This window comes from Natrix helvetica (genome assembly GCF_964273705.1).
Source record: "Natrix helvetica genome assembly, chromosome: 1".
In the NCBI taxonomy this organism is placed as follows: Eukaryota; Metazoa; Chordata; class Lepidosauria; order Squamata; family Natricidae; genus Natrix; species Natrix helvetica.
The window spans coordinates 118,656,464-118,669,337 of record NC_138548.1 but is presented as its reverse complement, the minus strand read 5'-3'; the positions used below and the strand labels follow the sequence as shown (position 1 = coordinate 118,669,337).

At 40.6% G+C, this 12,874-nt stretch overlaps 1 pseudogene across 1 annotated transcript in view; it reads right to left on the bottom strand.

The window, feature by feature from the left end:
- Positions 1–12,874, bottom strand: part of LOC309389280 (acyl-CoA (8-3)-desaturase-like) — a 176,086-nt pseudogene that overhangs the window by 68,145 nt on the left and 95,067 nt on the right. The gene's annotated exons all lie outside the window — the stretch shown is intronic.

Below are 12,874 nucleotides of genomic sequence, written 5' to 3'. Positions count from 1 at the left end.
CCATACAGAGCTCTTCCCTGCAGTATGCAACCATGGTTGCAGTTATTGTGAAAAGCCATCTCAGTTTAAAGGGCTACCTTGTTCTCCAAGCAAGATAGGCAAGGGGACAGGGAGATAAAACAGGAGTGTATCAAGGAAGTTCAGTCTATGAGTAGATCAACTTTGGTTTGGCATTCTATATGAAATGTCTTTTCTATGGGATTCAGCCTTAGAGAAATCCTTCATGGTTATTTCTTTTCCTTAGAAAGAAAAGAGGCATATCTAGTGTTTATGTCTGAAAAATATAGTTTGGCAGTGTAGCTGCCACCTGAGTTCTTAGGCCTGAAGGCTGGAAAGGAAGGAGAAAGGAGCTTTTCTCAATCTATGAGAAAAAAAGGAAGAAGGCCTGTTTACATGGTTATGTGTCAGAAGCAAGAATGGAGAAAGTGGAAGTGCGAAAGCAAAAAGAAAATGTCATTCTAATGTTCCATGGAGACACCCTCTTCCTTTCAGTTTAGAGCTCTTTTTTCTGAAAGAAGCAGCATTTTCCCTGTCTGATCCAAAAAGGAGGCGGAGGAGGAGAAGGAGAAGATTTAGAAGGTGCTGAAGCAACATTAGTGGCTCATGGAGGCAGAGACTTCAGGAGAAGGGGGAGTCTCACATCCACAAGCGACACAAGGCAAGCTGTGACCAATTATGCTGGCAGGGACAGGAATCTCTTGCATTGCTTCGGAGTGGGTAAGGCACATGATTGCTCACTGATAATAAGTGGATCCTCCTTCCAATTTATTATAGTTTTCTCTCATGATAATATGGCATAGTAACATGGCACCAATTGTAGAAAGTTACTACCCACCCCTCTCCTAGAAAAATGAAATATTTTGAGAAATATTAAAAAGGAAGAATATATTTCCCTGAATGAGAAATGGAGAAACATGTTAAGAGATAAAGAGATAGATAGCTACTGTATATTTATAGACAAAAATTCCCTGCAGCAAGGTCTGAACAAAAGCAGAATGGGATTAGCCCTCAAGATGTTTAATTTGTTAATTTGTCTCTTTAGCTGGTCATTTTTTGGCCCAAATAGGCCCATCCACTTTCTGGAGAGCTTAAATGACATCTCTGCTAAAGGGTTTCACTTTATAAGCAAGAGTAACTTGGCTGCTGATAGTTATCCTTGTATTTTAATTATTTTAATTCCTCAATGTGCTCTGGCAACCTGTCTGATTTGTAACTCCAAGTTGCAGGTATTGCTGAGGAAAAGGAAGGTATTCAGACAGAATGGTTTAGGTTTCCATGACGGCTGTGACTCATTGGTCTTCAGTGTGTATTCCACCATTTCTAATCTAATGACTGGTATTTAGGGCAGCTTTTTGCAAGCAAAGAAGTTTTTTTTTTGTATTTTTGTACAGGTAATCCTTGACTTACAACAGTTCATTTAGTGACCATTCAAAGTTACAAGGGCAGTGAAAAAAGTGACTTATGACCATTTTTCACACTTACAACTGTTGCAGCATCCCTACGGTCAAGAGAGGGCGGACTTGACATAAGTGATGAGTTGACCATGCCCACCCAGCCACGCCCACCCAGCCAGTCATTAGGGCACAGAATCGGTTGTTAAAAGATTTGCAGCCAGCACTGTGTGTGTGTGTGTGTGTGTGTGTGTGTGTGTGTGTGTAGTCTCCCTTTATTTATTTATCAGCACAAATACAACATATATATATATATATATATATATATATATATATATATATGTATGTATGTATGTATGTATGTATGTATGTATGTATGTATGTATGTATGTATGTATGTATGTATGTGTGTTGCAACCCCTGGTATGCCCAAATTTATCAGCACAAATACATTATTTATTTATCAGCACAAATACAACATATATATATGAGAGAGAGAGAGACAGAGACATACATCATAAACCCAACAAATGCTGGGAGAATACAAAACTATAAATCACAACAAACATAAATATTTTAAACAAGCAAATCCTCATGGATGCACTCAAGTGGATGCAGCCCTGAACTGGATTTCTACCGCAAGTGCTTTCATCAACAAATCAATACAATACAATAGCAGAGTTGGAAGGTACCTTAGAGGTCTTCTAGTCCAACCCCCTACCTAGGCAGGAAACCTTAAACCATCTCAGACAAATGGCTATCCAATATCTTCTTTTTTTTAAAATATATTTTTATTATTTTTACAATTAAAACAATGCAATACCACGGAGTCGAAGCGACCATGCATTCACATTATATACAGCTAGTTTCAGCCATTAACAATTATTCTATTTAATACATTGTCTGTCCTTCTGTTCAATCACAATATATACATTTGTTCCAGTCTTGTCATCTTGTCTTATATCAATCATAAAATCTGTTCCATACTTCAAAATATTCTGATTCTCCTTTATTTTTAAGTTCAAGAGTGAGCCTATCTGCTTCTGCACAGGCCAACACTTTTCTGATTATATCTAGCTCTGATGGTGTATTTTCTTTTTTCCAATACTGTGCATAGCTTATGCGTGCTGCAGTTAGTATATGTATAATTAGATAAAGTGTATCTTTCTTAAACCCCTCCGGTATTATGCCTAGGAGAAAAGTTTCTGGTTTAAACATAATTTGTTCTCCCACCATTTGTTCTAACCATGATTGAATCATTTTCCAATATTTTTTGCCTCATTGAACGTCCACCACATATGGTAGAAAGTGCCTGGTGTTTTTTTACACTTCCAACAGTTTGGGGCCAGATTTCTAAACATTTTGGAAAGCCGTGCTGGAGGGAGATGCCATCTGTAGAACATCTTATAAAGATTTTCTTTATACGCCGTAGCCAATGTTAGTTTCTGATTAAGTATCCAAAGTTTTTCCCACTTAGCCAATTCCACATTGTAACCGAAATTTTTCGCCCAGGCGACCATGGTTTCTTTGACATGTTCCTCCTCTAGTTTATATTCCAACAAGAATCTATACAGCACTTTGATCAGTCTGTTTTCTGTCTGTATCAACGGTTTATCTAATATTGTGTAGTCCTTGGCAATACCTTCGTTCTTCCTATCCTGTGTATACCTTGATTGAATCTGTAAATAAGACCACCATTCTACTTGTACTCCTTGTGATGTCAATTCTGATCTGGTTTTGATCTCCCCCTGCCTGTTCAATAACTCTTTATATGTGACCATATTTTCCATGTTGATTAAATTTGGGGGTATGTATGCTTCCATCGTAGATAGCCAAATAGGTATTTTGGTATAGTGGTCATGTTTAATTTTGTTCCATATTATTAACAGAGATTGTCTGATGTAATATCTACTAAAATATTTGTGTGCAGATTCTTTTTCATACCAGAGGAAGGCATGCCAGCCTGCTTGGAGGTCATGGCCTTCCAATTTGAGTAATCTTTTATTTCTCAGCATTATCCATTCCCTTAGCCATGTTAATATGGCCACAATATAATAGAGTTCCCAATCTGGTACGCCAAATCCTCCCTTTTCCTTAGTGTCTTGCATAGCTTTAAGTTTTATTCTTGGTTTTCTTTCCTGCCAAATAAATTTCGAAACCAATTGATTCACATCCTTGAAGACACCTTTTTCTAATTTAATGGGAATATTCTGAAATAGGAAAAGAAGTTTTGGTAAAACATTCATTTTTATAACTGCGATCCTACCCATCAGGGACAGTTGTAGGTTTTTCCACCTTTCTAGATCTTTCTTAGTTTTATTAATCAAATTAGTATAATTATCTTCTTTGATGGTCACACACCTCGCAGATAAATGTATACCAAGATATTTAACTTTTTTGACAATTTGGATACCCAATTTCTTCGTTAACTCCTCTTTTGCTTTTGATGTCATATTTTTAGTCAGCATTTTGGTCTTTGTCATATTTATCTTTAAACCCGCTATTTTCCCATACTCTGTCAATTCCTCAATGAGTTTCGTACCAGACTTTATAGGATCTTCTAACACAGTGGTTCCCAAAATGGGTGGTACTGCCCCCTAGGGGGCGGTGAGATGGCTTAGGGGGGTGGTAAGAGGCAAGGGGGGCAGCAGGGGGGCAGTAAGAGGCAGGGGGGCGGCAGAGGAGTGCTGGAGGTGGCCTCCTCTAGCGAGTCATTCAGAACCAGTTTGCTCATTCACCCCCGCCCATACAGAAGCTGCTCGATTGCTCTCTTCCCCCGCCCATCTGCACTATACTAGCCCTGCCCACTCACAGATTGGCTGGCTCACCAATCACTCCGCCCACCTCTAAGAGCCCTATCTAAACCCAATTATCTTTTTTTCTGTTTGGCTTTCTATAGATAGGGCTCTTAGAGGTGGGCGGGATGATTGGTGAGCCAGCCAATCAGTGAGCTCAGGGCTAGCATAGTGCGGACAGGCGGGGGGAGCGAGTGATCAAAGGGCGGCCACTTCGCCTCCCTTCGCTCCCACTTTCTCTTGATGAGGTCGCTGCAGCTGCAGGTGCGGACGGAAGTAGGTAGCCAGAGCGGCGGGGAAGCCCGGGGGGGGTGGGCGAGCGAGCGAGAGAGCTGCCTGATCCTCCATTGCTCACCTGCTCGCCCACCCGGGCCGCTCTGGCTACCTCCGTCCGTCCGTGCCCGGCAGCTGCAGCCACCTCATCAAGACAAAGTGGGAGGCGAAGGGGCCTCGGTGCCCTGCCTGATCCTCCTTCGCTCGCTCGCTATTTTGCCTGCATGGGGTGCCTCAGCAGAAGCCCTTTGCTGACGGCCAGACCTCCCCTCCCCGGGGCGACAGTCCATCCATGCTCACTGTCCCAGTAGCGCTGCGGCCGCCGGCCTGCGAAGAGAGGGAGGGAATAAGAGTGAAGGGTGGGGGAGAGCAGCAGAAGGGGTGGGGGCTCCGCATTACCCCCCCCCATCGGAGCCTTCCCAGAGGAGGTGGGGCTGGGGAATGTGGGGCCGGGGGGCGCTGTCTGGGATGGGACTAGATGACCTCTGGGGGTCCCAACCAGCCCTTCTGACTCTGGAGACCAGAAACAAGCAAACACACACACACACACACACACACACACAAAGACACACACAAACCCAGCAAAAGTGTGTGGTTTTGAATATAATCCTCCCTAGTGCTTGGGGAAAAAATAAGAGGAACATTTGGATATACACTTTGAATTAACTTGGGAAGAAAATTGCTAAAATCACTTTTAGCTGTGTTCTGCATTAAGGATTCATGCAGTAGCATTTCTTGTTGAATTAGCAGAGTAATATTTACAACAGCCAGCTAAGATAGTTTTATCTGTCTTATAATGTGCGTGGGTAGAGGACTTAGGCATAAGTGCAATGTTTGCCTGTGATTATATAATAAATTCACAGCTTATACTTTTGAATCAGATGTTTTTCAATTCATCTTTAACCTATACTTGATATACTTGTATTCAATACATAAGGTGTTAATTATGTCAATGGAAGAGATAGGAAACTGCATTGGTGATATATATGTCAATGCGTTGATTTGTACTAAAAATGTTTAGTTTAAAGAAGTTATAAGGAATCACAAATATGAGTGTGGAAAATGTAATGTAATTGTGGATGACCCTTTGCATGAGTTGTATTGGGAAAAATAAAAAATCATCATAATAATAATAATTTAAAAAATGATGATTCCCCAAAGAGGTAAAAGGCTACATTTTGCTAGAGTTATTCTTTGCTTCCAAACTGTTGAGGAAGGGGATTGGACTCCATTGTCTATATTTCCCTTTCGATCCCCATGGATCTTTCGTGAAAATTATAACCCAAGAACATATAGATCTGTTAAAATGTTCCCATTCTCACTTTCCATATTGGGAATCCCTAGGTACCATGCAATAATCTCATCAAATAATTCAAGCAAATGTTGGTGACATTGAGCTGAAGCCAAAGTTCAAGAAATCGTACCAAGAGTTTTGGTTACAGAAAGAAATTTCTGATCGCTATCCTGTACTATGGACAGTGGTTAAGAAGCTCCTTGTTGCATTTCCAACATCATATTTGGTGGAATGTGGCTTCAGTGTGGTCTCCAAGCAAAGAAAATGACTCCAGATTACTGAATGTGGTGATTTAAGACTCCTGCTAAGTGACTTAAAACCAGACATTGGGAAACTGGTATCACTTCATCAAGCCCCTCCATCACATTAAGAATTTACTGAACAGTGAAGTAGTTACTAAATTTTACTAAGTTTACTAAGTTACTAGTTACTAAGGTTCTTGATAAAGGACTATCAGACTTTGAAAACCTGGTATCACTGGATCATGTTCAACAATTTTGTTGAATTAACTAACTACAAAGGTTTTTAAATTGGATTTTGAATAAATGTGCAATTAATTGTTACAGTTTTGAATTTTACTGTTTTACTATCTTTATCCCTTCATGCAAACCGCCCAGTCACATGACTCCAACAGCCACGCCCATCAAGCCACACCCACAGAACCGGTCGTAAAAAAAATTGAATTCCACCACTGGGTGGGGGGCACTGAGGATCAGTTTGTAGCACCAAGGGGGCGGTGGACTGAAAAAGTTTGGGAACCACTGTTCTAACACAAACACTATGTCGTCCGCAAAGGCCTGTAACTTAAATTGCTCCTTTTTGATTTCTAGTCCCTTTATCTGTACCTCTTTACATACATTCCTGGCTAATATTTCTAGGGTTAATATAAACAGCAGGGGGGATAGGGGACAACCTTGTCTTGTACCTTTCTGGATTACAATACTTTGTGTTAATTCACCATTGATTATTACTCTGGCTTTTTGATTTGTATAAATTGCTCTGATCGTGTTTATAAATTTCTCCCCACAATCCATGTATTCTAATTGTTGATGCAAAAATTCCCAGTTGACATTATCAAATGCCTTTTGGGCATCGAGAAAGATTAGTGCAACCTGTTTTTCATTGTGCACTTCATAATATTCAAGAATGTTCAGCATAATTCTCATATTGTTTTTAATTTGTCTTCTAGGGAGGAATCCGTTTTGATCTTTATGGATGAATCATGTAAGAAATTTTTTCAACCGTTCTGCTATTATTGAAGCAAAAATTTTGTAATCTGCATTTAGCAGTGAGATTGGTCTGTAGTTTTGTATAAACATCTGGTCTGTGTCCACCGTAGGTAATAATACAATATTAGTCTCCATCCATGATAACGGTGTCTTCGCCTCTTTCAACACAGCATTATAAACTTCCAACAATGTTGGAACAAGCATATCCTGGAATTCTTTATATATTTCCGCTGGCAACCCATCCGGCCCTGCAGCTTTATTATTCTTTTGTCTTTGTATGGCCTCAATTATCTCTGATGTTTTAATGTCCTCATTGAGCATGTCCTTAATCTCCTCTGGTACCTTTGGCAGATCTGACTTTTCCAAGTACTGTAATATTCCTTCCTTTGTATGGTCTCGGTTTTCTCCATATAATTGTTCATAGAACTCTTGGGTAATCCTTTTCTTTTCCTCTAGTTGGTAGCAGGTCTCGCCTTTTTCATCTTGTAGTTTATTGATCCAATTCTCTTGCTTCTGCTTCCTCAACCTATAGGATAGCCACTGCCCTGTTTATTTGCATTCTCAAAGAAATTTTGTTTTGCTTTTTTTTATAGATTGTGCCAATTTTGCTTTTTAAAATATAGCCAATTCATGTTTAATCAATTCCATATTTTCTTTTATACTTCTGTTCTGCGGTTTCTTTTGAAATTCACTCTCTAAATTTCTATACCTTTCTTTCAGCTCTCTTATTTTTAGATTCTCAGTTTTTTTCTTCCTGGCTGTGGCTGATATTGTGACTTCTCGTATAAATGCCTTAGTTGTATCCCATAAGTTTTGTATGGATGTATCTCCTGGCCTGTTTTCTTTGAAGAAAAATCTTAATTCCTGATTAACTCTTTTAATATATTCCTGATCTTTTAGGATTGACCTATTGAGTAACCAACGATAACTGCCCTTTTGTTTTTTTCCATATAATCCTCATGGGATTGTGGTCAGCCCATAGATTGGGTTCTATATCTACCTCCTTCACTTCCGAAATTAACTCCATCGACAGCCAGACCATATCTATCCTTGACCAGGATTCATGTCTATTCGAGTAGAAGGTATATTGCTTTCCCTCTGGACATCTTTCTTGCCATACATCATAAATATTAAGTTCTTCAGCCATTTGGAAGAATGACCTTGGCAAAATTCTCCTAGCTCCTTTTCTCTTCTTTCCACTTTTATAGTCCCATTTCTGGTCAACTATAGCATTGAAATCACTCAATAAACAGATATTTTCATTTCCCATCTCTTGAATAATGCTATGTAGTCTATAGTAAAAAATTTCCTGGCCTTCGTTAGGTGCATATATTACAACCAGTGACACCTTTTTTGGTTTAACATTATTTCTACGATTAATATTCTCCCTTCCTCATCGTGATAAATTAGTTTAGTCTGGATCGTATCTTTAACATATAATGCTATTCCTCTTTTCTTTTGATCAGCTAATGCCATGTAAAGTTTACCCAATCTAGGATATTGTAAGATCTGGATCTGTTGTTTAGTTATATGGACCTCTTGCATTGCAATTATATCGTAATTCAAATGTTTTAGTTTATTAAATATTGTTTCCTTTTCTGGGGTAGGTTTAGACCATTAATATTCAATGATAGAATTTTGATTTTGTCACTGTGTTAAAATGTTTGCTAGCCTGAACTGACGAATTGAAACTAAATAGTTAAACTGAAAGAGTTACTGCGCAGGTCATAAGGTCTTATCTGACAATGATGTACTGCGCATGCTTATCTTTTTTTATTACTTCACACATTCCAGACTCTTCTCTTCCCTTTTGATCTTTGTCCGTCTGCCAGGAAAACTGGTAGACAGAATTGCTTTTTCCAAAATGTAACGATTAGTTAGATTTGTTTTATTTCTTCATTTATTATTTTTGTATTAAAGTTTGTTTTTCATTAGAATATATTCTCCCGGATTTCTTTATTTCTTTTCTTCGCACCTTAAATATAATGCTGTTTGGAAACAGCCGCGGTCTAAGCCTCATTTAGTTCAGGGTGAAATCTTCCCCTGACAATTAATGGAAGCAGAATTGGTTATAATTTACGGCTGTTTTCCTTCAAGCTATCTTTAAGAGATAACCGGCTAGGCTACCTAGCCATGCCAAGGAAGAAAAAGAGAAAACGCAGACATGGTACGCGCCATTCCCTCAGACACAGAGATGCAAGATTCTTCAAGCTTACTTCAAAAGCAACAGATTTCTCCAGCAGCCGAGCCAACTGTGGGGGCAACTTTTAAACAAGAGGAAGGGGCTACAGAAGGTGAGATCTACGAACCGAGGTCAGTAGTTCCCCCTTCTCATTATGAAAGCTCTCAAATATCTCCAAGAGATTTTGACATATTGGGGGCAAAGCCAAAACTTTCCACGTTACCAGAGCAACCTCACTCCCAAACTCTTGGAGATTATGAAATAATTGATGTCTGGCCAAAGCCTTCGCGGCAACTGCCGGCAGAGGAAAAACACCCCCACACAGAAACTTATGAATCCTTCTCAGGCATTGGGGAAGAAATGCAAAGCTATCGTGACCAGATAGAGCATTTTGAAAAATATACCAGAGAAGCTAGAGAATACTATGAAAGATGGGAAAGAAGTAGGAGGGGTTTCCCCACTCCCAAAATGTCTGAGGACGCCATCTTGTCTTCTCCAAAACAACCTAAGACACACCCCATAGAGGAAATTGCTTTAGGTGAATCAGAACAGAGAGATATGTACACGTCACCGAGGTCACGTGATCTCCTTTGTTCTACTACTTCTCCAGCCACGTATAAAGGCTTGATGCAGCCAAGAAGTGAAGCTGCACTGCCAACTGCTGGTGGAGAAAATTTATTAGAGCACAAGTTAAAACAATTGCACCAAAGCTGGAAAGATTTATCTATAAGTCTTCTAGATGCCCAAGTTTTGCCTCCAAAGGTTAAGTCTTCAGCGCCCCCTGGTGGTATTGGATCTTCCCTAGATGGAACAAGGCAAAGCCAAAGGCGAATGCAAGGAAGTCAATTTAATGTTGCCACACAAAGGCCAATGGTGCAATTACAGCACCCCCTGGTTCAACAACCAGCTTTTCAACCTGCACAGCAAGTTGTTCCAATGCATATCCCTCAGCAGGCATTTTCAGTCACTCCTTTGACTGGTGAGTCAAAATTAAAGGAGTCAGGAGAGAATTATAAAGCCTGGGTCAGTGAAATTGCACTCTTGCTTCGCAGAGAAGGCACACACTGTATGGTTTTTAATCCTCCTGCCCAGCCATGGACTCCTGCAATGAGAGATCTAGAGATCAGAGCAAGCACCACTTTGCTCATGTCCATGGAAACTGAACTCCAGGTTACCTTTCCACCTGATGCAACAGCCCAACAAATTTGGGCTACTTTGGAAGATTGCTACAGGCCCATTTCAACTGAATCTTCATGTTTGCTCATGTCTGAGTTCCATGGTTCGAAGTTGAAACCTGGTGAACGAATTGGTGGACATTTGACCAAACTGAAAAGGATGAGAAGTGAATGGGGAGAAAGTGGCCATGTAATCGATGATATCCAAATGATTAGCATCATCATTAACTCATTGAATTATGAATGGAAAGATGCCATTGCAAAGATTAACTACGTGCCTATTGCCCAACGCACAGTTAACCACGTTTGCAGACTTTTAGTGGAGGAGGAAGCTATCAAATTAGCTACGCCACATCTGCAACGACCCCCAGCATCAAAGGCTCCAGCTAGACGTCCCTTCCGAGGAAGAGGCTACGCTCCAAGGATGCCAAAATGCTACACCTGTAACCGTGTGGGACATGACACCCGGGATTGTCCCCAACGAGTTCCAGCTCCCGTCACATACCAGCCCAGAGGAACAGACTCCAGAGGCAGAGGTAGAGGCGGAAGACAAGGTCGTCGTGGTCCAAGGCGTGATCCACAAGCTCCACTCGCAACATTGGCCATAACCAACGTTCCACAACCTGATCCAAAGTACGACAGACGTCTTTTGTGGACTTTAGATAGTGGAGCAGCTGTGCACATTACCCACAGAAAGGAACTTTTCACAGAGATGGGCGAGCCAGAGCCAGAGTATCGAGAACTGTACTCCTTCACCAACCACACTTGTAAGGTCATGGGAAAAGGAACTGTTTACATTGAAGAGCTCGATACATACATCCCTGATGTTTATTACATACCTTCAGCAACCAGTAATTTGCTTAGTCAAAGTCACTTGTCTAGAGATTTAAAGTTCCAGGTTCACCACCTTGAAAAAGCAAGTTACATAGTTAAAGATGGAGATATTGTTGCTGAAACCATGCTGATTGGTGGTGTTTATTACTTAAAGCCAAAGCCTAAAAAGCAAGCACAGGCAAGTATGCAAAAAGGGACAGCACGGGCCCAGAGAGAGTTGGTTCAGAGAGAGAACCCGTTGCTATGCCAAAGGCTCCTAAAGCCAACAAACAGAGAAAACAGAAGCAGGTTGCTCAGAGCAAACCTGAGGTTCCTCATGAAACTGTTAATGTTGAGAATTCACTAACTGGTAAACCTTTGCATTCCAGGTGTATCCACAAGTGGCACAGAAGATTGGGGCATGCCAGTTTCCGTGTTCTTAGAAAAATGCCGGAGTTCGCAAAAGGTATGGATCTAAAGGGGTGTAAGGTGTTTTTGGATTGTGCAGTTTGCAGGAAAGCTAAATCCAAAGCAGCTGCAATTCCCAAACACGCTACACGCCTGTCAACACGCATTTTTGATTTGGTACACACTGACATAGTGGGTCCTTTCCCACCAACAATTGGTGGTAGAAAGTATTTTCTAACAATTATAGATAATCATTCTAGATATGGATTTGTATATCCTATGAGAGAGAAATCTGAGACCTTTCAGATCTTTAAAGACTTTGCAGCTTTTGTTTCTACACAATACCAAGTTCGCATCGCCAGAATCCAGACTGACCGTGGTGCAGAATTCATGTCTCAGCGTTTCCAGGACTGGATGCGTAAGAATGGAATTCTTCATCAGACATCCGCTCCATATACACCGGCTCATAACGGAGTCGTAGAAAGAAGACAAGGAGTTCTACAAAACATGATGCGTTGTCTCCTAGAAGATGCCAATCTCGGTAGCATATACTGGGGTGAAGCAATCAAATATGCAAATTACATTGTCAACCGTACTTGGAGCAGTGTAATCAATCAAACTCCTTTCTATATGCTGTATGGCTACAAGCCTGATCTCAAGAACCTCCACATTTTTGGTTCATACGCTATGGTGAACACACCCTTAAGTCAAAGAAGAAAGGGAGGTCCAGTAGCAAAGAGACTGAGATTTATGGGTATTGATGATAACTCAAAATGGAGCAAATTTATTGATCCTAAACATGTGATTGTCATTTCACAATCTGCCAATTTTGAGGAAGACATTGACTGGTCCAGGATTCATTCCAATGATCCTGGAGTTTATTTTCCTAGAGATGGTGTTGAAGATGCCACGCAGCCTGATGACAATTCTCAGGCAGATGTTCCTTCTACCAGTTCTTCACAACCTGATGTTCTGTCTTCGCAAGCCGCGGATGCTGATGCTAGCGACGAACGTGAGGACGAGGACGAAGAAGAAGAAGACTGGACTGTTGTTCCTAGACGATCCAAGAGGGTCACAAAAGGAATCCCTCCACAACGATATTCATGGCAACTGACAAAAACATCATTACCTTTGATTTGCAATGTTACTCTTCCTCCTGAGACATTCACACAAATCAAATAGCTTCCTGATTCAGAGCAAGACAAATGGTATGATGCAATGCAGGATGAAATGGACAGTTTAAAGAAACTTAATGTATTCACACCTGCAAAACCTCCAGCAAACAAGAAAGTCATTGGCACTCGATGAGTCTAC